Source organism: Lycium barbarum, chromosome 12, assembly GCF_019175385.1.
Source record: "Lycium barbarum isolate Lr01 chromosome 12, ASM1917538v2, whole genome shotgun sequence".
Classification (NCBI taxonomy): domain Eukaryota; kingdom Viridiplantae; phylum Streptophyta; class Magnoliopsida; order Solanales; family Solanaceae; genus Lycium; species Lycium barbarum.
In genome coordinates, this window is record NC_083348.1 from 77,195,280 (window position 1) to 77,209,032 (window position 13,753).

Below are 13,753 nucleotides of genomic sequence, written 5' to 3' on the forward strand. Positions count from 1 at the left end.
TCAAAACGCGATTAATATAACATTATAGTTTGTGCTCCGTATCCAAAACTTTATTATATTAGTGTTTGCTATGAATATAAAATTTGTAAAATTTATTAATACTTTTTTAAAGAGGCTTGTTTAAAAGGACACTATTTTCCTCTCTTTGACACAAAACAATATCAATATTTAAGCATCAGTTGATACTTTGAATTTTAATTCGATTAATTTAAAGGGGTAAAATATTCTATTGTTAATATATGTAGATTGGACCTAAACAATACTTATTATTTTTTATCAAATTTTGATTTGGATAATTCTAATTCAAATTATTAAATTAATTTTACATGTTTAAAATGAAACAAAGTAGAAATTTGATTTTCTATTTAAACGAAGAACTACTATTTTTTAATTTTTGGTGAACATTCTTGGTTTAGCTCATTTTACTTGTCATGTTGTATTTTGCACGTTTTTTTAAGGAAACGTCAATTAGAATTATAATTTGACTAATTTACCTTATTTATTATTTGATCTCCATTTAATATTATTTTTTCTTTTACGACATTAATCTCTTTTCACATTTATTAGAGCAAGAATATAATAACAACAACCCAGTGATTTATTAGAGTAAGAATAAAAAAATGAAAAAGTAATTAAATTCTATCTTATTTTAAAATATAAATATTTTAAGTATATTTATTTTAGTAAACATAACAAATAAATGACATGGCGGAATAGCAAATACAACAGTTAAATATTTAGATTAGATCTCAGGCTAATATAAGAAAAGAAAGAAAATTGTATGGTTTGACTACTTAATCTTTTGAAGAAAAGCAATAATATGGAGTTCACGTTTTTTGCTGTACAATAATATCATTTGCTTCCACTAATAGGTTGATACGCATGTGGCAATGAATCCACCATTATTGACTTAATGGGAATACTTTGGGAATTACATGAATATTATTTGATTTTTTAATATGGAGTGCACGTTTTTTTTTACATGAGTTTGGAGGTGGTGGGGTCTATTTTTTTTTTTTTTTAATTTACATGAGTTAGAGGTGGACGACGAAACCACCCCAACTCATGCTTCTAATATAGCAAAAAAAAAAAATTAACTTAAAAAATCTTAATAAAATAATTTATAGTCCTACAAGTATTTACGACTTGTTTTAGATCATAAATTTCAAGGATACCTTACTTTTTTAAATTCTGTGCACAAGTCATATTATGAGCCCGTTTGGATTGGCTAATAAGTTGCTTATAAGTAACTTATAAGCTGTTTTCAGTTTTTTTGAGTGATTGGCTGGCCAGCTTAAAGTCATTTTGTGCTTAAAATAAGCTTAAAAAAATAATTGAGCCCATTTAACTTAGCTTATCTAAAGCAGCTTATAAGCTGAAAATAACTTATAAATAAAAAAAATAAGTTAGACTACTTCAACTTATTTTTTTTAACTTATAAGCTACAAACAGCTTATAGGCATAAGCCCATTCAGACAGGGTCTATATCACGGTAGGACGTAGGGAATATGTATTTTCCCAAAAGCTTACTTTTACTTTTCTTCAATTTGGTTTTTGAAAGATCTTGGCCGGGAACAGTTGTTTTAAGGGTAATAGGGTAAAAAGACGGTCAGCATCTTCTCTCAGGGCTGGATTCAAACTGTTGCCAGTCTGGCCATTCACGAGTACAACTTTTCTTCTATGTCATGGGTACAACTCATGTCAAAAACGGGAAAACCAGTTTGTATTTGCGTCAAATAGTAGCAATTTGTATTTGGTCACTTATACCGTCTCAACAATATTAGGGGCTTAAAATTAAACTTCAGACAAAACCTCTATTCCTTTTTAATACAAAGATCGGCATATATATTTTTATTTAAAGTTTACTTTTCTTGCTTTTTTATATATTAAGTCATTAATTACTATTTTATAACCAATTTGTTCTAACAATTCTTTTTCAGTTGATAATATACATAATCCATTCAATTTATCTCGAGACATTGTTGATCTTTAAGACAAAAATGGGCCTCAAAAAGGTTGGAGCTCCAAGCAATTATTCTATTGGCCTTATAGTTGAGCCAGCTCCGCCAATAATCATGCCAAAAAACATTGTTCTTAATTATTCATGCTAATAATACATTTTTTTGTTTAATACATTTGTTAACATTGGAGTGTCTAATAGAAACAAACTCAGTTAAAGTGACAAAATGATAATAATAACAATTTCAAGAGGGCGTTTATGTATTCAACAAACAAACAAAAATTATAACAAGACGGAATACATAGATGGCCCTTTAAGTTGTCCACAACACCGAATAGACATACCAACTAAGGGGTCGTTTGGTGCAAAACAAATTATGTTGAGATAAGTTATGCTGAGATTAGTTATTCTGAAGTTATTTTTTATTAACTATTTGGTATGTTGGACTAAAAGTATTATACATTGGATAATTTCTAAAAGAAGAAGTTTCTTCCTTATCCCGGGATAACTTATTCCACCCTATGGCAGGTATAAGTTATCCCAGCACTATTTTTACTCCTGGGATAACTTATCCCATGATTACTAACCAAACAAGGAATAAGGAATTGCTAAATTTTTCTCTCAGGACTATTTATGTTTATCCTTCAAACGACCCTTAAGTGATTAGAAAGTTTATTTGACACACGTCTCATGGATCCTTCACGCTGATTGCAAAATTTATGTCTTTTACCCAAACTTGATGTATGAACCTTGTAAAAAAAAAAAGTGTGAACCTTGTAAATTTCGTTTTTTTCTAAGAATTATATGAGCTCCACATTTTCACCATCTTCCTTCCACCTCTTCTTCAACCTCAAAAAGAATTCTAAACAAAAACTTAACCAAATTTGATTCTCTACTTTGCCAACATAACTAATAAACTGGTCGGCTAAGTTTCTAAAATCATTATGAAAAGTGTTTTTCAAAAAAGTATTTTTGACGAGAAGCATTTGTCTCTAGCTAATCAATTTAAAAAATATTTTTGAATAACAATTAATGTTTGACCAAACTTTTAAAAAGTACTTCCATGTGTATTTTCTTAAACTTGTTATTCGAAAAAAGTATTTTTGAGGAAAAACTACTTTTTCGGTTTTGAAAAATAGTTTTTGCTGCTCCCCCGAAACACTTATTTTCTCCAAAAAAAAACTTAACCAAAAACCACACTTTTTTAAAATAAGCACTTTAAAAAAAACACTTTTTACCTCCCAAAAACTTGACCAAATAACATATTTGACCCATAAAAACTAGATAACCTCTTCATATTTTGTAAATGAAAAATAAAATGTGCAGAGCAAGAGAGGAAGAAAAAGAACCTCAAAGGGGGAGGCGATATTTTAAAGATTAAGAATAAAAAATAAAGGGAAAAGGGTCATATTTGCTTGTACTCCAACGAATAAGTTATATTTTTTTTTTTATACTTTTTTGATATATTTGGCCTTGTCATCAACTTTCGGGTTATATTTATCCTTATACTCTGGGAAGGGGAGGGTGGAACAAATAGGAACTTACCAATATGTACCGGTCAAACTTGTTTACCGATACAATCGAAATATACAAAACCTAATTATGTATATTATATGCATAAGTATATATATTATATGTATATATATGTATACTACAAGTGCATTTTACGTATAAATATACATAACCTATACATTTGGTCATATTTTATAAACTAAATTACCCAAAGAATTGGACTGTAATTTTCACGTAAACAATCAACGGGAAGGGGATTGCAGCAAAACAGTAAACGGGTTGGGGCCTGGGGTTAGAAGAACATGGAAAGTGATTTTTCTTATTTCTTCTTTATTTATTTATTTTTAAATATAATTGGCGTTTAATTCCTTTTTTTACCCCTAAGACATGACGTTAGCCAAATTATTGGCCCAATTAAACACATCAGCATGTTGTAATTCACGCATAAAGTCTGTCAGAGTTGGGTGTTATGAGCAGAGGCGGACCCACATACGAATACCGGGGGCTCGAGCACCCATTAGCCCCAATGTAAATTATGTATATTTATAGAGAAATGACTCAAAAGGTATATGGTAACTTAGTAGCACCTAGTGACACATGCTGCACTTATTCTGTGCTAGGAGAAGAGTGAGGGTTCGACACTTGTTAGACGCAAATATTCTGTAACTCGAGTCCTTTTTTCCTCCGGTATATATTCTTTTTTCCTTTTCTTATAAGTACTTTATTTATACTTTATTTATTTACTTTTCCTTTTACTTGATTTCTACTTAATGATTCTTTCATGGCTATTCTCGTTGACATTTCCTTCCTTTTTCCCAATATAGAGTCTTCCTTCTTCTCTCTTTTTACTTTCTTGTTTAATTTATGTTTAGTTGTTAAGGTCCTTTTACGTTTATGTATCTATTTTCAAAAAAAAAAAAAAAAAAATCAACATCCAATAACTTCTCTTGTTTTTCTTGAAAAAATTTGACAATTTGGCTAAGGAATTCTCCAAGTTAGTTTTTTTTCCCAAAAAAATGAAAAGTCTTTTTTTTATGATGATAATATATTTTGCAGTTTTCTCATTAATGTTTTAAACTATCGTATTTAAATAATTGCGCACTTATACTATGTGATTTGTAGTAACTTTATATTTAAAAAATTGAGCACCCACGAGCTTAAAGTTCTAGATCCGCCACTGCTTCCGACTTTACATTAGTATGATGGATAGATATGATAAATCCTTTTAAAAAAAACAAGCAATCAAACAAACATTTGTGGTAAAAATATAAAAATACTGACAATTAAATGACAATGAATTGACACTAATTGCATATTAAAAATACCCTTCTGAGAAAAGAATTATAATATTACATTGTCTACGCTTATGTTACAAATATCCCTCAAAATGTCAGCTCTCAACAATTAATTAGCTAGTAAATACACAAAAATGAAAGCACTTTCAAGAAATGAATAGATTATACTGATTAATGATTTTGTAGTAAGTGCTTGGCAGATTCATGATCTTCTCACTAATGTATCTCATTTATTGTTTCATTTATTATAATGTAATTTACTATTTAGTAGTGCAAAAGTATCATAAAGGTAGTTTTAGATAAGGGTAAAAAAAGTCCTTTAATTTTTAATGAACATTTTCATAATCTAACTTTAAGCTTGGATTTATTTTTACTCAAATTTAATCCTTGTTGGGATTCAACCTCTACTGAACGTTATGATAGGGGTTGAAGTGTCAAATCTAAGTGAATTGAGACTGAACTTTACTGGAACTTACTTATGAGTCATGATTGTTGTGCCAAGGGTAGCATGGTCCGCTGAGCTGCAACTTTGTGGTTTTTGTCATTTATTAATTGCGTACTGTTTGATAAGTTTATGCAATCAATAAGGTATTTCTACCACACTAAGATGGCCACAATGACTCAAACTGTGTTAGCATGGTCATTTATGCTATGTTAATGATATTGCTACTCTTCCCTCCAAATTTCATCTTAATTTAAAAGTTTTTCTCTCATCATTCAATTTTACTTTTTCCCAATACATGAAGATTTCTCATAAAATAATTAATGTTGGTATTTTCCCTCCTTTTTGATGAAATTCTTTTTTTTTTCCATCAAAAAACCAAATACCATGTTGAGAAAATTAAGTGTTTTTCCAACAATAAAATTGATAAATTTTCTATATTAGATGGATGTAACAAAATTTTAATTCTCAAAATTATTACTTTGAACACAACACACCTATTATGATGAAATAAAAAAAATCATGTGCTTAATTTGTTGTTATCTACCGTCAAACTGATGTATAAAAAAAATCATATTTTATAAAAATATGTTACTATTATAATTGATTTTTTCTTGGAATCAATGTTTCATGTTAAATCTTCCTTTTATAACAGCATTTTACTTATAACATACTATTGTGGTAAACTTTTTCGTAAAATTACCTCGATCACTAAAGCAGCGAAAAAGTATCCGAACAAGTAATGTAATTTATAAAGAGGTTTGACTGTATATTTTTTAAAATTTAAATTATATCAAACAAAATGACAAAATTTATGTGTACACAATTATAAAACTTAAAAATATATCTATTGAAATTGTCGCCCGCTAGAGTATCATTACCTCCACACAGGCCTAGGATCGAGCTGAGCCAAATGAGTTAAGTTCAATCGAGCTTCTTACAATTAGAGCTGTTAAAATGGCCTGGCCCACCCATTCAGGCTAAGCCCATGTGGGCTTTGAAATTTGACGGGCCAGATCGGGCTAGTCCACCATTTTAATGGGCCTTAAAACAACAAGCCCAACTCGTCACTACGTGGGCTGCAAGCCTGGCTGGGCCAGCCCACATTTAAAAAAAAATATTTTTCATAATTCTTTTAGTAAAATAACAATCATAAGAAATAAAATTGATGTTAATGAATTCAAATTAAAATCTACAAGGGGATGATATAAAATTATTAAATTATAGGTGAAACACATAAATACAAAAATAAAATATTATACATAATATAGAAATGTATTACATGTATGAGAATTGAAAAGGAGTAAAATACACATTGCAAGGGATATGAGGGGGGAAATATAGTACCTCTCTATCACAATATCATCATGTAACAACACTTCTCTATAATAGTTAAGTGTTTTAAGAACCGATTTTTTATGTTATATTTTACTCTACTTATCTATAACAACATTTTACCAACAACAAACAATAGTCTTGTTAAAAGTATGCTCTTTGTAAAATTACAACCCCCCCCCCCCCCCCCCTCTCGATAACAACTATCTTCTTTTTTGGTAATATAATAATTAACTGTCTTTATAAAAATAGAATATCTATGATTACCAATATCAATTCAAGCGTTGTATCACCACTAAGAAATTGGAATCTAGGAAACAATTTACAATTATAAATTTCTTTCATCAATGTTGAATAATTTTCAAGTAGTTTTAAAATGTGTGCCTTAGAACTTAAAATTTTATACATTTAGTTATGAATTTACTGAAATTGTATTAACTTTCTTAAATATTTTGTTAGTGAATATATGGAAAATAGTATAAATATATAAAGTGGCACTCGGTAGAACAAGTATTTGTCTGGTGCCACTGGCGCAGGCCTCAATGTTCCGCCTGCGATGCCTGAGATTGAATCTCACGGGGGCCACATTTTTATAACTGCTTTGTTTTCTACATTTAATTTGAGAATTACAGGATATTGGTCTTTTTTTCTTACTTTTCCTTATGTCTTCTCTCGTTTTATATTTTGTTTCTTCTTTTCTTTCCTTTTCTTTATTTGCTGCTAATTGTTTTTTTCCTTATGAGCTCTCCCTTAATTCTTGCTTCTGTTTTATAGATTATACTTTTTCTTTTATGTAACATTTTTTGTTTTTTCGAAATTCAAATTTTAAATTTTGACTATGTGTTTGAATATAGAATTTTTAAATTTTTTGAAATAAATTTACGTATTTGATAATTACGTAAAACGTATTACAAGTCACAATAAATAATAATTGTTAAATATCTAAAATGCATATGATAAAATTATGGTAAAAAAATAACTCGTTCGACTCTCGAAATCACAACATCATCTACAATGAGTACAGTTTCTTCGTTTGTATTAATTTTTCATGCACCGCCAAAGTTTCTTCGGTTGCATTCAGGGTTTCTTTGTTTGGGTTCATGTTTTTTTGCTGTTGATGTGATCGGTTGTTGATGTGTTCGTTTAAATTCATGTTGGAATAAACGTGCAGTAAAGTTTATAGGTGACATGTAAAGACTTTTCATCTTCATTTGTGTGAAAACATGGATCATATTTAGTTGCTCAATGTATTTTAGGAATAGGAATGAATCATTGTATTTATTAGTATGTTTTGGAGGAAAATATTACAAAATCAGATTAAGGGTTATGGTAGTCTTTTCACTAAGTGTTGCCACATTTGGGCCAAATTTGTGTGGCCAGCATTCGCAATGCAATTTGTTTCACTTATCAGTTATCTTGTTTAAAGCAACATATGATGTAGAAATTTCTTAAAAAGTTGTTAGTCCAGCATTCATGACAGTTGCAGCTTACATATCCCATAAAAAGAAAGATAAGATGTGAACTACTGTAGGGAGTATTTTAGGTTTCCTTGTACTAATAAGAAAGAGGAGGAATACTTTGTTCATTTGTGAAAAAAGTTGTTTGGATCAATCTGATGCTTTGCTCTTGCTAATCTCTGAAAGTTACCTTTAAAATACTTGGTACCCCAAGTCAGAGCTTGTCGATAATTACCTGCTGATTGATGCCTAAGTCAAGATCCCTATAGTTGATATAAGTAGCTCTTGGTGACTTAGACACATATGGCTCCATGTACTTGTAAAGACTTTGCATCCAATACAAATGTTGTTTGGAGGTCCACATATCATTTGCATCCCATTTTGCAATGTATTGTATGTTGTAAAGGTTCCCTTTTCTATGAGGAAATGGCATTTCAATCTCAGAAATTTCATCCATTTTCCCTCCTAAAGGATCCATAATCATGAACACCAATTTCTGGTTCAAAAACCTTTCTGAAATCCCCTGGAAAACACTTTCAGGTACTGGCTCAATGACGAAATCTGATTTTCCCTTGAAGTTGTTCTTATATTGTGTTTTTCTATCTAACAGGACTTCTAACGGCTCCCCTTTTTAGTATCCTGTGAAGTAGAGGACGGACTTTATCCAGCTCATCTCAGTGCAATCTTCCGTCTTCAAGCCTAATTCAGGGAAGTTTGTGTTCATAACAGAAATCAGGTCAGCTTTCAGTCCTAAGAAGAGTGAAGTAAACAAGACTTCAACTTTCTGTCCATGGATTTGTTGAATAAGGACTCAGATAAAAAGACCCTCTGGTAGTTTACTAGCTATGTATTGCCATCTATGTACAAGTTTGACGTCTTTTTGGTCTAAACTCTTGTGAATTGGGAAAACTGTGACAAGGGGCGGAACGCGAACGAGCTCAACTTTCCAGGCTGATATTACACCAAAACTAGCTCCTCCACCTCCTCTAATTGCCCAAATACATCTTCTCCCATTGTTTCCCTGTTTAGGATTCTACCATTTGTATCAACCAAATTGGCATCTATAATATTATCAGCAGACAGCCCATATTTTCTCATCATGGGGCCAATGCCACCTCCACTAAAGTGTCCACCAACACTTAGGCACAGGCCAGCTGGAAATCCAAGGATGTCACTTTTCTTGGCTATGTCATAGTAAACTTCTCCAAGGGTTGCACCAGCTTGATCCAAGCAGTTTCTTCTTTTAACTCGATGTTAGCACTACATGTCCTCAGATATCTGGTTTTTTATCCTGCCAGGGGTATCCTACTCAACTTTTCCTTAGATTTCTCTCTGGCTGCATACTCAGATTCAGATTGGGCTGCTTGCCCTTCTTCTAGAAAATATGTGACTGGCTATTATATTACCTTGGGTGGCAGTCCCATCTCTTGGAAGTCCAAGAATCAGCCCATTGTTTCTCTTTCGTCAGTTGAAGCTGAATATAGGGCTTTGAGGAAAACTGTTGTTGAGTTAACTTGGGTTGTCAGACTTTTGGGTGATTTTGGCATTTCTGCTCCTCTTCATGTTCTTGTTTACTGTGACAACCAAGCTGCTCTTAGTATCGCTAAGAATCCTGTCATACATGAGCGGACTAAACATATTGAACTTGATTGTCACTTTATCAGGGAGAAACTTGGTGATGGTCTGCTATCTCTCCATTACATCCACATTGCTTCCCAATTGGCTGACATCCTCACAAAGTCCTTGCCAGGTGTTCAGCATATATTTTTAATGAGCAAGCTGGGAGTTCATTCACCCTCCAGCTTGAGGGGGGTGTTAGCATAGATGAATTAAATCCTCCTTAGACAATTGTATATTCTATATAAACATTTCGTATATCTGTATATTTTATAAAGGTTGAACACTCTAGTTTTAGTTTAGGTATTGGGCCTCATCAATTGTAACAGACACGACCCATTAGTGAGTTGCCCTAAGTGTTTTATTAAGTAAAGACAAGTTGTACTCCTTACTTTACTTTTCAGAAAATTGAAATGGAAAAGTCAGTTTTAATTTCGCTCTCTCTCTAGAACTTTCTGAAGTTTTTCCATTGAAATCATTCAATATTTCATTTTATCATGGTATCAGAGCAACATGGAATAAGCCTTTCCAACCGAAGGAGTGGGAGACATCATTAAGATGTTGCTTCTAACAATGGAGTATGTATCATTCAACCCAGAGAGAAACTGAATGAGTTGTTGACCCTCAACAAACTCAGGCATGGCACCACAGGTGCAAGGTCTACCAATAAAGCAAGTACCAAGTTCGTCCCAAAAACCTTTTAACCTAGTGAAATAACTAGCTATGTCAGAAGAACCCTGTGCGATTTCACTTATAGTCGTTTGAAGACTGTAGTATTGTGAGGTGTTAGCAACCCCATATCTCTCTTCTAAATTTTCCCAAGCTTCTTTAGCAGTTTTATAGTATAGGATAGTTCTGGAAGTATCCTTAGTAAGGGCATTCATGATCCAGGCCTTCACCATGTAATTACATCGTTCCTATTATGGATATAGAGGAGAGGTGGACTGAGGTGTGGTGAAGGTACCATTTATGAGTTGAAGTTTGTTCTTTGCAGAAAGAGAAATGATCATTCCCTCTTTCCATTCCCCATACCCTATCCCAGCAAGAGGAACTGAAACAAGTACAGTCCCTGGTGTATCCGAGGGATGAAGGTACAGTGGGTGAAACGAGTCAATAGTCGAGGTCGAGTTTGTAGCAGTAGAAGTACCAGAACTAGGGTTCTCATTGTTGTTGATAGCCATAACACAACTAATCCAGTTCGGGTAACTAGTAAATTATGTTCAAATTGACAACAACTACACAGACGTATCGAACTATGTTCAAATTGATAACTACTACACAGATGTATATAACAAAAATAAAGAGATAAGGAAAGGATATCACCGATATCGAGGTGAGAAAACCCTAGAATCGATGTATGAAGTAAAAATAACAACGAACCACCAATTTTCCAACTTTAACCGAAATTGACTGAAAGAATTGATGAAATCAACACTGTCAACACAGATCTTCACCGGAAAATAACAATTTTGCCAAAAAAAAACGTAACTCCGACGAACAAAGTTTTTCAAAGAAAACTTCGATTAGAAGCTTCTCGAACCAAAATTATATGGGTAGAAACGATCGGAACTGTGTATTCTACCAGGTTTTGCTCTGATACTATGATAAAATGAAATATTGAACGAAGAAATTGAAGGATTTCAATGGAGAAACCTCAGAAAGTTCTAGAGAGAGAACGAAATTAAAACTGACTTTTCCATTTCAATTTTCTGAAAAAGTAAAGTAAGGAGTACAGCTTGTTTTTACTTAATAAAACACCCGGGCAACTCACTAATGGGCCGTGTCTGTTACAATTGATGAGGCCCAATACCTAAACTAAAACTAGAGTGTCCAACCTTTACAAAATATACAGATATACGAAATGTTTATACAGAATATACAATTGTCTAAGGAGGATTTAATTCATTTATGCTAACATTCAATAATAAACTAAATCAAGGATTATGGAAGGGGTTTTGCAAAGAAAAGATAGGCCTTCATAATCATGACCTCCACTCATCACTCTAACTTGTAAACCATGCTTCTTGCTACAAAGAATTGCCCCCTAGATTTCATTTTGTGTCTTTGGTGTCACTATGAATGATGGTTTAAGTGATGCTGAATTTAACCATCTGGGATTTTGTTGAGATGCTTGTAGAAGATATGTATATAAAGGAGATTCTTGGGAGTGAACAACAATTGAAGAGGTTGAAGTAGCGTGTAAACCCATGCATGTAGCAAATTCTTGAAGATTTCCATATCTTGTTGTTGTAAGAAGAAAGAAAACTAGTACTAGTACAGAGGAAACCATGGTTTGATATGATCAAAGAAAGAGCATTTTGAGTATAGATTGGATTTTTGTTACTCTAAATTGTTATAGTTCAAACATCAGCCATCAATATGGGCTAAGGCCCACCCAAGCCATGATTTGATAGGGCTGGACTTGAAATTTTTGGACCCCATTTAAGAACGAGGCTTTTTAGTCCGGCCCGATTAAGCCCACTTGCTTGTGGGCTTGAGCGCGCGTGGGTTGTGCCAGCCCGTGGGCCAAATAATTTTTTTAATTAAGTAATAAAAAATCAGAAAGAAAGTGAAGATGTTAAGACAACATTGTCACAAGCAGATTCATATGTGCTTGACGAAGATGATGTGTTGGTGGTGAATACGCCATAAGTGCCATGGAGGTTTCTTTGAGGAGTTTATTTTAACTTTAAATGGATGGAATATCGTCATTTTCTTTTGTGTCTTATTTAGATCTATTGGAACAAAACTAGGTTATTATTCCTATTTAGCTAGTTGTATTGCTACTCATTAATTGTTTGGTTTGCTTATTAATATCTCTATTTGGCTCGAGTGACTACAATTATTAATATTTTAAGTGTTAACAATGTCAAAATTTATTCAGTTTCACACAAGCTTTGGTCTTACAAGATAATTTTCTTGTGGAGTTATACTCAAAATATTGACATAGAATGGTAGAGATTTCATATCGAAGCCATACAATCAAATCTTTACTTGAAGCCAAACTTAATAAGCATTATTAGAATCATTTAATTATTTGTGGATTTGAGACTTGGTTAGCAAGTACTCTAACACCATGTAATATTATCTTGTAAATATATATGTTAGCATTTTAAATTAGATTTAAATTAAAGAATTATGAAAAAAAAAGGTGGGCTGGCCCGAGGCCTGCAGCCCATGTGGTGATGGGTTGGACTTGCTGTTTTAAAGCCCATCAAAATGATGGGCTAGCCCGCTCTGGCCCGTCAAATTCCAAAGCCTGCGTGGGCTAGCTTGGATGGGTTGGTCCAACCCGTTTTGACAGCTTTACTCAGATTATGACCAACTAATTTTGTTTGAAAAGAGTAATATTTCATTTTTTTTGCGCGGATTCTCCTTCTTTTGGGGTGGTCTTTAATTTTTGCCCCTCAAATTGGTGGTCTTTAATTTTTGCCATTTGCCTAATACCCTGATGTCCTGGGTTCGAACCCCAGCTCAGTAAGAAAAATAAGGAATTTCGTAAGGCAGAATTTTGCCCAAAACAGAGTTTGCTAAGGCATAGTTTGCCTTCAAAACTCTACCTTAAGGCATAGTTTGCAGGCAAACTCTGCCCATCAAGCATAATTTGCCTGCAAACTATGTCCGATGGGGCAGACTTTGTAGGCAGCCTCTGCTAAGCAAATATGCCCGATTGGGTAGAGTTTTCCTGCAACCTCTGCCTAGCGATTTTTTTTTTTAAATTTTTGCCTGGGTAGGGATTCGAACCCAGAACCCTGAGGTTTTAGGCGAAGGGCAAAAGTTAAATACTTTCATTTTGATGGGCGAAAATTAAAGACCACCCCAAAATAAGGGCATTACTGCGAATTGCCCGTAATATTTCTTGAGGATTTTTATGTATTGTACGCTATGCTTATCGTATGTAGTATTACAGTAGATTAAATTGCACCAATAATAGTATATACTAGTAATTTATTTACGCTATAAGTACATACAATAAGTTAAATCATTTAATAGTATCCAAATAAGTTAAATTCTTTAACAGTATCCAATTAATTTTCAATGCAGGGAACTTCGTTAAGGACAATGAGAGTTATCTGGAAGTAGTTGGGGACTTGTAGTTTGTCTTCTTGTAATTCAATCAGTTTAAATTATATAT

The 13,753-nt window shown here is 32.7% G+C and overlaps 1 pseudogene; it reads right to left on the bottom strand.

Annotated features, from left to right (window-relative positions):
* Positions 1 to 8,098: 8,098 nt before the first annotated feature.
* On the bottom strand, positions 8,099 to 11,908 carry LOC132624475 (berberine bridge enzyme-like 22; annotated as a pseudogene).
* Positions 11,909 to 13,753: the final 1,845 nt, after the last annotated feature.